This window comes from Schistocerca cancellata, chromosome 5 (assembly GCF_023864275.1).
Source record: "Schistocerca cancellata isolate TAMUIC-IGC-003103 chromosome 5, iqSchCanc2.1, whole genome shotgun sequence".
NCBI lineage: Eukaryota > Metazoa > Arthropoda > Insecta > Orthoptera > Acrididae > Schistocerca > Schistocerca cancellata.
Genome location: NC_064630.1, coordinates 524,571,374 through 524,584,689, shown reverse-complemented (window position 1 = coordinate 524,584,689; position 13,316 = coordinate 524,571,374). Strand labels below are relative to the sequence as shown.

Here is a 13,316-nt window from a genome sequence, read left to right as displayed (position 1 = left end):
CCTTGCGTTCCTCTAAAAATATGCGGCAGTCCCTACTCCAAACAGGGTGGTTCCCAGAGCAATTAATACATTTTGCCGGACGCGAGCAACCAACTCCTTCATGAGCAGCCAGACCACAGTTTCCACAAGTCGCTTCGCCTTTACAGCCTAAGGTGGTATGCCCAAAACGCTGGCATTTGAAACAGCGCATTGGGGCCGGGAAATAAGGCCTCACACTAAGGCGAAGGAAGCCAGCTTTAACATGTTCAGGAAGTTTTGTGCTACTGAAGGTCAGAATAAAGGAGTCGGATTTGACAAGAGTGCCATCAACCCTCTTCATGATGTGTTGGACATCAACGATACCTTCTGGAGCCCACTCACGTTGCAGTTCTTCCTTGGGAATATCAGCTAGATCTCGGCATGTCACAACACCTTTGCTGTAGTTCAAGGTGCTGTGCAGTTCAGTGTCTATGGCATACTCTCCAAGGCATTTAGCAGACTGAAGTTTAGTGGCTTGCTGGGAAGTGGAAGTTTCCACTAGCAAGGTTCCATTACGTAAGCGCTTTACCGATTTTAAGGAGCCACAGATTCCCTCCAATCCCTTTTGTATATAGAAGGGCGAAACCTTCTCGAAACTACCCTCCTTCCGTTTCACAATGAGAAACACATTCGGATTACCAGAATGTATTCTGTTACCTAAGACTGGACTTTTCAAAGAAGCGCCGGAGTCAGGGGGACTGACTACACGGGCCCTCTTAAGAGACTGGGTGTTAGAACCTTCCAGTGGCCCACCCTTTCCGCTGGGAGGAAGAAAAGAGGAGTTCGAAGGATCCATCTCGGTCCCACGAGCAGCTAGGGAACTAGAAGTCCACCTAGACAGAGCCCCGCGTGCCTAGGTAAGCCTTATACAACTGAGGTGCGGCAGGTTCCCCAGAGGTTGCCCGCTATCGACTGTTCCACCTCAACAGCCATGCATCTCATCAGCGCGCAGCACACCTTGAGATTGAGGGGTTTTTTATAGAGGTTTGTTCCATCCTCGCGATCCGGGCGGTCAAGCCAAGATCCCCATTCCCTGAGACACACAACGTTCCACCGCCGCGCCGCACGGTGGTCGCTGAAGTACGCTCAGAGCTTACGGTGACGGGGGACTGGTGGCGCCTACCAGCCTCCAGCTCAGGAACCCCGGGGTCGCCAAGCCCGTACCCAGCAAATAAATGCTGAGCCCCTGGGGGCAGTGGTGTTATAATTCACGTGATGGCCAGAATTGAGGCAGTGTTCTGCGATCACAGATTTGCATGGCTCTTTTGTGTGTAAAGCTTATATTCCACCCAGTGGTCTTAAACTATCCTGGTAGTCCAACCAGTGTATGCTAAGCTGCAACTGCAAGTGATACAATAAACACCTGCCTTGCGTAGCATTAGATAATCCTTCACAGACCCTTAAAGACCCCTGATCTTTCAGGGAGATTGGAAAACTCACTCTTAAAGACATGACCCATCTCCTTCAAAATGCTTCCTGCATATCGAAAGAAAGCTATTCAATTAGAAGCCTTCTTCTCAGCCTTCTCAACCTCTGGACTTACTGTGAGTTGGTGGTGCAAAGTGCATCTTATGTATCATTCACTGTATCCACTCTGGCCAAAATCGCAATGTATGTGAACTAATGCAGCTGGCAGGCTTGGAGAGGCAGAGAAGGCATGAGCCATGCACACCAAGGTATGAAGTATTGCCTCAGATTGAACCAAATGCTATCATGTGTCAGCACTGAGGTACAAATCAGTATGAGTAAGCTTTGTATAAATTGCATGCTGTAGTGTCCCATCACCCTCCTGATCAACACATCAAGAAAGGGGAGACAGCCATTCTCAGCTCCATCACAAAGCAAATGATGTAGTGGACAGGCTTGAGGTGTTCCAAAAGGATGTGCAAATTCTCACTTCTGTGACACCAGATAACATTTGTCATCAACATACATAAAAAGCAAGATTCAGTTGTTTGTTGCTCAGAAGTTTCTGTATAAAGATTACCCCCTATGAGGGACAAGGAACTTTTCATAACCACGTCATCAATCTGGTTATTAAATGAAAAGTATGTGGATATTAACACAAATTGCAACAAATTAGTCAGATAGTTGACACACACAGCCACAACAACTCAGGCATTGGAGCATGAGTGAAAAGAGATACTACATCAAAACTCTAAAACATCTTAATTTTTAAAGCTTTTCATTGCATGAGGAGCTATTGATTCACACACAATCATAGTGGAAATGTCTGCTAAAATATTTTAAGCTTCCAGAGAATATTCTTCTTCTTGTTATTCCGTCTTGGTATTATCCTTGCAGTTGGCATCGAAAATCTAAAGTGTTCATGACCTTCTCTACAACATTGCAAAAAAGTGTAGCAAGATGGTATACATTATTTGTAGGAGCACCTTTTCAGTTGGCAGTGAACCAAAGAAGGGTGTTCTCTTTATGGATTTTGATAATGACATATGGAAATGAAATGAGCGTTTGGCATCATTGGCTGGGAGGCCCCTTTTGGGGCAGGTCCGGCCCCCTTCGTGCAGGTCTTATTACATTTGACACCACATTGGGCGACCTGCGTGCCAAATGGGGATAAAATGATGATGAAGACAACACAACACCCAGTCCCTGAGTGGAGAAAATCTCCGACCCAGCCAGCCGTGTATCGAACCCGGGCCCGTAGGACAGCAATCAGTCACGCTGACCACTCAGCTATCGGGGCGGACATTATGACATATAATCTGTACAGTAGACTGATTTTGGTTTTAATACTTTCTGTAAATCATCCCCCCCTCCCCCCTTCTAGATCCAGACTAATTGGAAACCTCATTTTGCTACTGCTCACCAGTATGCAGAATTTCATTTCTGTGGCCTATTGCATCAAAAACCTTCACTGTGTTGTATGGAAATTTGTCTCACTGATACGTCTGTAGATGATGCACCTTTATCCATACTTAAGGAAAGTTTGAATTTTTCACTGACTCCCAGTTGTTTGCCCATTATTGACTTTATTAGTTACGTTGACCAGACAGTTTTTAATTTACTTTAGGGCACTTATAAGAGTGTAGGTGGTAAGCATGCGGTGTTCTGAGTGGGACAAATCTGCCCAAGAGCATCAGTTCATTATCAGAGAAGTCAGTCTTGTATTCTTGTAGGGAAGATCATAATACAGTTTTGTTTCTTGCTGATAACAGCAGTGTCACTGTTCTGGATAAATGGGGCTATATTAAAAATATAGGGTTTGTTAAGCCATACGGGTGACCCCAAGTTCAGATACAAAAAAAAGGGGTGGGTGGGGGTGGAAATAAGAACCAACACACTCCATAAAAAAATCTCCCTGTTACAAGAAACCATTAAAAGTCATACTCCTTATTTTCCATTCCTCTGTAGGTAATACATATTTCACAAAACCCATTATGAGAGCGTCCATCTTGGGCCTGTCATTTACTGCTCAGCATCTTGCTAAACTTCCAACTATTGGGGCAGTGTTGCAAGGGAACGCATTGAAATTAATATGCTACATGCCTTTCTAAAGAGGGACAGAAGAGTTTGTTTGAATTCTTTATATGACCTTGCTCCTTTTCTAGTGAAACAGCATACTGTTAAATGCAACTTACACACACATGACCACTGTCTCTGGCTGCTGGCACCAGACTGCAAGCAACTGTGCATGATGGGAGAAGTAATGTGGGTGGTGGGGGTAAGGAGGAGGCTGAGACGGGGAGGGGGAGGAAGAGCAGGGAATGGATGGAGGAAGGTAAAGTGCTGATTGTGGGAGCATACAGGGGGGAGAGGATAGGGCAGCTAGGAGCAGTCGGCAAGCTAGACAGAGTGTTGGGGGAGAGAAAAAGGAGTGAAAAGACTTTGGCTGCACTTGTGGAATAGAAAGCTGTGGAGGGGAAACAGGAAAGGGAATATGTGGGTGAAGGACAATGACTAATGAAGGTTAAGGCCAGAAGGGTTATGACAACATAGGATATATTGCAAGGAGAGTTCCCACCTGCACAATCCAGTTGCTCGCAGTCTGGCCCTGGCAGCCAGAGACAATGGTTTTGTGTGTGTGTGTGTGTGTGTGTGTGTGTGTGTGTGTGTGTGTGTGTGTGTGTGTGTGTGTTTTATTTATTTCTCCACTATACATGGAGTAGCAATCTATCCTTTTCGTAATAGTGTCATTATTCAATCCTGGATTTTCCATTGCTTGAGCATATGGATAAAGTAAGACCAAGTCCTTCATAGACTGATAAGCAAAAACATTTTAACATCCTGGATAGTATCATGTTGGTCCACCTGTAGTATGCATTACAGCAGCTATTCTACACGCCATGGATTCAACGTGTCTGTGACATGTTTATAAAGGTATGTGACACCTGATGTCTACACACAAGTCACGCAGTTCCTGTAAATTACAGACCTATGGCTTTAGGGATGTGAAGCTGATACTTAATAACATCCCAGATGTGTTTCATGTGCTTGATGATGATGTTGGATGAACACGGGTACATGTAGTCTTCATTTGCTGTGGAGCCCCATGTTCAACAATGTGCACTGAACGGTGTGCTCTGAAATACTTGTACCTGCACCAGCATTCTGTCAATAGATTGCTGCATATACTGTTTTCAGAGTGACCACATTCTGTGGTAAGATGTGGATTGTTCAATGCCTTGTCACCTGATTGTAGTTTCACTGCCCTTCACTCAATTTCCATAGATGCTTACGACAGTAGCATGCAAACCGTCAATAGTGTACAAATCGTCAATCATCTTCACTGGTTCTGAGACATTCGTCCCAGGCACTTTTGTCAAAGTCCCTTAGGCCAGTGGATTCCCCGTTTGCAGCTTCTATTGTCAGTAGAATTATCCCCATTCATTTCTGTTCCTCTTAACTTTTCTTTTTTGTCATTTGCCCATAATGTCATCAGGTGGCATTCAATGTCATGGTGAACAGTAGTCATAAGGTTTAGCTCATCAGTGTACAGGCCACTAGAGTTTACTGTTGGTACATCCTGGGGATAATTACTACTAGTACATAATGTTACTGCTGTTGACAATGGGTGGTCTGTCTGTCAGCAGAAGCACCATATAGCGTTTGCTAAGACTGGTGCCACAGGCTGCATGGATTCGATGTCAAGTGAATAGTAAGCATTCATGAGAATGATATTTTGGAATTCAGAGCCAACAGTTCTGAGTTGTGCAAGTGCCCCCTTCTGTTTGACATTATCACTGCTTCTGGTTAGACATTACAAGCAACATCTTTTCTGATTACACAGAAACCACAATTAACACCATTGTTGCACATGCAGTATCAGCAAGTGCCACGGTCCCTGACGGGTGTTTACTTGAAGATGGGTTTATGAGCTTGACTACTGCTCACGAGGCTTCCTCTCATTAACAGCACCATGCAGCTTACTTCTGAATGACATAACTGGAGGTATGAATTTTCATACAATTACCAGATTGCATTACAGTTAGGGAAGTCTGTAAATGTTACTGAAATTTTCTTTTGTGTGTGTGTGTGTGTGTGTGTGTGTGTGTGTGTGTGCGTGTGTGTGTGCGCGCGCATGTCATCTATTTTTGACAAAGGCCACATTGGCAAAAAGATTATTTGTGACAGTCTTTTTGTTGTCCCTATCTGCAACTCAGCATCACCGCTATATGGTGAGTAGGAATTTTCCTTTTCATATTATTTGTTCCATTCCATCTTGGATTTTCCATTGTTTCACTTTTTATTTCCTGTATTTGTGAGTTGCCAACCAAGATTTTTGCAGTTTTTCTATTCATTCATTTCTTTCGTTGTCGGCTTCAGTCTGAAACCTGGTTTGATGAAGCTGTCCACTGCAGTCTGTTGTGTGCAAGCCTCTTCATTTCCAAATAATTACTGCGACATATATCCATTTGAACCTACTTACTTCCCTCCTGTACCAAAATGACAATTCCTTGATGCATCAGAATGGTCCCTATCAGCTGATCTCTTCTTTTAGTCAAGTTATCACAAATTTATTCTCTCTCCAGATTGATTCACTACCTCCTCATTAGTTATGTGATCTATCCACCTAATCTTCAATGTTCATCTGTAGCAACACTTTCCAAAGGATTCTATTGTCTTCTTGTCTGAACCACTTATCATCCATGTTTCACTTCGGTACATGGCTACACTCCAAGAAATACATTCAGAAAAGGTTTCCTAGCACTTTAATTCATTCATATTCAGTGTTAACAAATTCCTCTTTTTGAAAAGTGCATATCCTGCTGTAACCTGCATTACATTATCCTTGTTTCACTTTTTTTTTATACCTTGCTGTCTTAACTAACTTACAATGTCATTGACAAACCTTAAAGGTTTTATTTCTTCTCTTCAAAGTTAATTTCTTTCCAAATTTCTCTGTTGTTGCCTTTTCTTCTGGTACAATGTACAGATTGTATAACATCACTGGTAGGCTGCTGCACTGTCTCAAATCACTTCTCAGCTGCTTTTCTTCTATGTCCTTCAAGTCTAATAACTGCAATCTGGTTTCTACGTAAACTGTTTATATCATTTCATACTGTGTATTTTATTTGTGCTACCTTCATAATTTCAAGGAGTATATTGCAGTCAACACTGTCAAAAGCTTTTTTTAAGTCTACGACTGCTTGTCCATGGTGATGACGATTTTACTGGTGCTCCAAGAAGCAGACAAAACAAGCACTAGTTGAAAGATATTCATTTATCTTCGATTGCTGCCAACATTAAGTTGCCCCTAGATGTGAAGTATTACTGTACACATAAGGGAAACAGTGCCATCAGTGCAGCAGGTAGCTGATGCTTACTTCCCCTACCCCTCCTCTCTCCTCAGCAGTCAGACTGCTGGGACAAGGCATGCCATTCTCAACAGCAACCTGTTACAACCTTTAATCACCAATAATTGCGTGGATATTCAAACACAATCACTTAGAAACAATAGCTGGTTACATGATAACAACTCAGTATCTCTTATTCGACTGCCATGCCGTGACATGCGGCCGACGCCGTTCGTAGGTAGGTGGCGCTCCCGCGCTCAGCCGAGTTGCGGAGCACCTCTATCGCTGTTTGCGCGTGCTGTCATGGCGGCACTGTTAAATGTCGTGGCACTGTCACAACGCTTTTCCCCCCTTGAAAAAAAAAAAAAAACACTCACTTCCTTGGAGACATGGACAGTGCGGAGACATCCATGGCCTCTTGTGAGGCCCCGAGAAGATCCCGCGGAGAGACACGGGAGTATGGTCGAAAATGTCCAGGACGGAAGCTCGTGCGTGGAACGTGCCTCCTGGATGAGATGATGGGTGAAAACTCCCGAGCAGCATCTATAGGTGTCGTGGACCTGGGGGTGTGCTCCAGCGAGATGGGTCCCGGAGAAGGCGGCGTCGCGACTGGGGCCGGTTCCAGCGTACTCGGAAGCGGTAGCGACATCGGCTGCATCAACACGTACGGTAGATCGGCAGCAGCGACAGGAATTGCGTCTCGGGCTGGCAGAGGTGAAGGAAGGGGCGGTGGCACCGGCGTGGCCATCACTTGTGGGCGCATCTGGTCGTAATGGCGAACAACCATGCCGTCGTCCGTAGGTATTTCACAAAGCCGGTGGCCGTGAAGAGCCTTGACCACCCCTGGAATCCATTTAGGGCGAGATCCATACCCTCGTGCCCACACGTCGGCACCCACCTAGTATTTTCCCGCACTAGGGGACACAGCACAAGGCCTGACAGGGTGAAGCAGGTGCAATAGAGTGCGCGGTTGGCGGCCATGCAAGAGTTCAGTGCTGCGATCACCCAGAGGCATGAAGCGATAAGAACTCAGAAATTGCAACAGAGCATCATCTGTGGAAAAATCACTAAGGAATTTTTTCATCTGGCTTTTGAAAGTGGGGACAAGGCGCTCGACCTCCCCATTCGATTGCGGATGGAAGGGCGGTGCTGTAACATGATGAATCCCTTGTCCAGTACAAAACTCACGGAAGGCCTGTGAAGAGAACTGAGGGCCATTGTCCGTGACTATCATGGATGGAAGACCTTCTAGCGCAAAGATTTTGGACAAAGCCAGCGTCGTTGCCGCAGTGGTGTGCGACGGACATCGAACAACAAACGGAAACTTCGAGAAGGCGTCAATCAATAGTAGCCAATAAGTACCGAGGAAGGGGCCGGCAAAGTCAGCGTGCACCCATTCCCATGGCTGCGCCAGATCAGGCCACGGAGAGGGCATTGTACGAGGTGCAGCCAGTTGTTGAGCACACTGACCACATGCAGCAACCATGTGGGCAATGTCTGAATCAATACCGGGCCAATAAACGTGCCTGTGGGCCAGGGACTTAGTCCGAGAAATACCCCAATGGCCTTCATGCAACAGTTTGAGAACATCTTTGCGACGAGAGGCTGGCACCACGACCCATGGAGATGCGCCATCCGTGGCCAGAAGAACAACACAAACAAAAATTACGCGAAGCGAAATGTAGTGTGAAGAGAGCTATGCGAGAGGCGTTCAATGAATTCGAAAGTAAAATTCTATGTACTGACTTGGCAGAAAATCCTAAGAAATTTTGGTCTTATGTCAAAGCGGTAGGTGGATCAAAACAAAATGTCCAGACACTCTGTGACCAAAATGGTACTGAAACAGAGGATGACAGACTAAAGGCCGAGATACTAAATGTCTTTTTCCAAAGTTGTTTCACAGAGGAAGATTGCACTGTAGTTCCTTCTCTAGATTGTCGCACAGATGACAAAATGGTAGATATCGAAATAGACGACAGAGGGATAGAGAAACAATTAAAATCGCTCAAAAGAGGAAAGGCCTCTGGACCTGATGGGATACCAGTTCAATTTTACACAGAGTACGCGAAGGAACTTGCCCCCCTTCTTGCAGCGGTGTACCGTAGGTCTCTAGAAGAGCGTAGCATTCCAAAGGATTGGAAAAGGGCACAGGTCATCCCCGTTTTCAAGAAGGGACGTCGAACAGATGTGCAGAACTATAGACCTATATCTCTAACGTCGATCAGTTGTAGAATTTTGGAACACGTATTGTGTTCGAGTATAATGACTTTTCTGGAGACTAGAAATCTACTCTGTAGGAATCAGCATGGGTTTCGAAAAAGACGGTCATGTGAAACCCAGCTCGCGCTATTCGTCCACGAGACTCAGAGGGCCATAGACACGGGTTCACAGGTAGATGCCGTGTTTCTTGACTTCCGCAAGGCGTTCGATACAGTTCCCCACAGTCGTTTATTGAACAAAGTAAGAGCATATGGACTATCAGACCAATTGTGTGATTGGATTGAGGAGTTCCTAGATAACAGGACGCAGCATGTTATTCTCAATGGAGAGAAGTCTTCCGAAGTAAGAGTAATTTCAGGTGTGCCGCAGGGGAGTGTCATAGGACCGTTGCTATTCACAATATACATAAATGACCTGGTGGATGACATCGGAAGTTCACTGAGGCTTTTTGCAGATGATGCTGTGGTGTATCGAGAGGTTGTAACAATGGAAAATTGTACTGAAATGCAGGAGGATCTGCAGCGAATTGACGTATGGTGCAGGGAATGGCAACTGAATCTCAATGTTGTCAAGTGTAATGTGCTGCGAATACACAGAAAGATAGATCCTTTATCATTTAGCTACAAAATAGCAGGTCAGCAACTGGAAGCAGTTAATACCATAAATTATCTGGGAGTACGCATTAGGACTGATTTAAAATGGAATGATCATATAATGTTGATTGTCGGTAAAGCAGATGCCAGACTGAGATTCATTGGAAGAATCCTAAGGAAATGCAATCCGAAAACAAAGGAAGTAGGTTACAGTACGCTTGTTCGCCCACTGCTTGAATACTGCTCAGCAGTGTGGGATCCGTACCAGATAGGGTTGATACAAGACATAGAGAAGATCCAACGGAGAGCAGCGCGCTTCGTTACAGGATCATTTAGTAATCGCGAAAGCGTTACGGAGATGATAGATAAACTCCAGTGGAAGACTCTGCAGGAGAGACGCTCAGTAGCTCGGTACGGGCTTTTGTCAAAGTTTCGAGAACATACCTTCACCGAAGAGTCAAGCAGTATATTGCTCCCTCCTACGTATATCTCGCGAAGAGACCATGAGGATAAAATCAGAGAGATTAGAACCCACACAGAGGCATACCGACAATCCTTCTTTCCACGAACAATACGAGACTGGAATAGAAGGGAGAACCGATAGAGGTACTGAAGGTACCCTCCGCCACACACCGTCAGGTGGCTTGCGGAGTATGGATGTAGATGTAGATGTAGATGTAGATCACGAACAGACAGACGAAAGCGCAAGGCATGGTAGTTGCGGAGGGGATCCGATGCCCGGCCCTTGGTCCTGTCTGGCCAACCCCGTTGAACAAAACCGATCACCTGACGCAGGACCGGGTCCCGCGCAGTAGCCGACGCGACCTGCGAACCTGTAAGTGGGAAACCGTCGACCGCACGACGTTCTTCCTCATCAACGTGGAAACAGAGTAGTTCATCACGATCGAAAACCAGGTCGGGGCCCATCGGCAATCGCGACAATGCGTCAGTGTTGGCGTGCTGGGCCGTGGGGCGATAGTGAATCTCATAGTGAAAGCGAGACAAGTATAAGGCCTAACGTTGCGGGCAGTGAGCTGCCTTATCCGGAAGCGACGTCGATGGGCGGAACAGAGAGACCAGTGGCTTGTGGTCGGTGATGAGGTGAAACTTAGAACCATACAAAATAACGCTGAACTTTTTTAGAGCATAAATGATAGCGCCTCCTTTTCGATTTGAGAGTAATGCCGTTGCGCATCGTTGAGGGTCTTGGAAGCATAGGCGATGGGTCGTTCCGACCCATCCTCATACAGCCCCTATGCCATACTGTGACGCGTCAGTCGCCAGAACCAAGTGCTGACCCGGATGGAATGGGGCAAGACAAGGCACAGACTGCAAATGAGCCTTCAGGCGGACAAAAGCCTGCTCACACTCATCGGACCAACAGAAAGGGAAGTTTTTGCGTAACAGCTGATACAGAGGATGAGCTACCGCCACCGCGGATGGAATGAATTTGTGATAATAAGCAATCTTGCCTAGAAACGCCTGAAGTTCTTTGACTGTAGACGGCCGGGGTGGAGCGTTAATGGCCGCAACGTGCTGACATAGAGGACGATACCCTCACAGGACAAGTAGAAACCAAGATACACAATGGAGGGTTGGAAGAACTGTGACTTGTCCAGAATGCACCTCAACCCAGCCAAATGCAAAACCCGAAACAGTGAACACAAATTGCGAAGGTGCTCCTCAGTGGAGGCCCCCGTGACAACAAGGTCATCCAGATAGTTTATGGAGCCGGGAACGGAAGCCGTGAGCTGTTCCAAAAACCACTGAAAAATGGCCGGCGCGCTAGTGATGCCAAATGGTAACCGCTGGTACTGATACAACCCACAAGGAGTGTTGATGACGAGAAATTCCTTGGAAGAAGCATCCAACGGTAACTGATGGTACGCCTCCGGTAAGTCAAGTTTGGAAAAGAACTGGCCCCCAGCGAGCTTGATAAATAACTCCTCAGGACGGGGAAGAGGATAAGTGTCAGTGAGGCTTTGAGCGTTGACAGTGGCTTTAAAATCACCACACAATCGCAGACTCCCATTTGGTTTAGAAATCACTACGATTGGCGATGCCCATTCGCTGGAGGTAACAGGAAGGAGAATCCCTGAAGCTGTTAACCTGTCTATCTCAGCCTTGACAGGTGCACGCAACGCCACCAGAATAGGGCGTGCCCGGAAAAACTTAGGGCGAGCTGTAGGTTTAAGAGTAATGTGGGCTTCAAAATCCTTGGCACGACCCAGACCAGCAGAGAACATGGACGAAAATTCAGAACACAATCCATCCAGCTGTTGGTACGGAATATCCTCAGATATGAGGTGCACCTCATCATCAATGGAGAACCCGAACAACTGGAAAGCATCATAACCGAACAGGTTTTCAGTGCCCGCATGATCCACCACATAAAACGTTAGGGGCCTAACAACAGACTTGTAGGCAGTGGAAGCATCAAACTGGCCAATGATAGGAATTTTCTGTTTATTATAAGTTCTCAGATTTCGCGTAACTGGAGACAAGGGAGGGGAGCCCAACTCCAAATACGTGCAAGAATTAATGAGAGTTACTGCAGAGCCAGTGTCCACTTGCATGCGAATGTCTTTATCCAGAACACAAACAGTAACAAACAACTCATTTGTTTGAGAAAGCACACAGTTAACATCCATGTCCGATGCCTCATCCTCGTCGACAGGAACTTTAGGGGACTGACACACAGAAGCAATGTGGCCTTTTTTCCTACATGAATTACACGTGGCCCAATGTTTTGGACACGCGGCCCTGTCATGCTGTACGAAACAACGTGGACAAGAAGGAACGGGTTTGTTGGTCAATGAGCGCTTGCATAAGCTGTTCCATGTCTGCCCCGTCACGAACACACAAATCCACAACGCAGTGAATATATCCGACCTCGTCGCCAAAAAGTGTTATAACCTTTAATCACCAATAATTGGGTGGATATTCAAACACACTCACTTAGAAACAATAGCTGGTTACATGATAACAACTCAGTATCTCTTATTCGACTGCCGTGCCGTGACATGCGCCCCCCCTCAGCCAAGTTGCGGAGCGCCTCTATCGCCGTTTGCGCGTACTGTCGTGGCGGCACTGTTAAATGTCGTGGCACTGTCACAACACAACCGTGTGAATCATATATGTATTGTGGACGAAAAATAAGATTGCCCTTCTTTAATATACGTCCTAAGATAAGTTGTGTGGTCAGCATTGCCTCCAGAACCCAAACTGATCTTCTCCGAGGTTAGCTCCTGCCGATCTTTCCATTCTTCTTTAAATAATTCACATCATATTGAACACGGTGTTGAAGCTGTATGTCATCAAATCATCCAAAGAATAGATATGAGGCTGAGAGCAGTTACAGCGGAGTCAGTGCCTGTTGTTGTGAAATTGAAATAGTGACTGGGATTTTGATGTGAATTATGGATTGAGCTATAGGATTATAAATTTTCTTGCCATTTTCTCTGTTGTTTCTCAACACGTGTAGTGTAAAATGTGCAATGCAGACATCACATTGCAATCTTAGGCTTCACAATAATTACTGCTTGTCCAAAGTGCCCAGAAGTTTTTATACTAAGTAATAAGTTTGTATGGAATGCATATGAAATCAACTGTTGAATTTTCCTAGCAGTGCACCTGCTTGGAGTATAGCTGAACAGAATTTTAAAGTTTTGTACATTCATGAAATTGTCACTAGCGACATTTCTATAATTCTGTGTTAAACTAGTGC

At 45.6% G+C, this 13,316-nt stretch overlaps 1 protein-coding gene across 1 annotated transcript in view; it reads left to right on the top strand.

Annotated features, from left to right (window-relative positions):
• Window positions 1–13,316, top strand: part of LOC126187489 (copine-8-like) — a 160,262-nt gene that overhangs the window by 97,257 nt on the left and 49,689 nt on the right. The gene's annotated exons all lie outside the window — the stretch shown is intronic.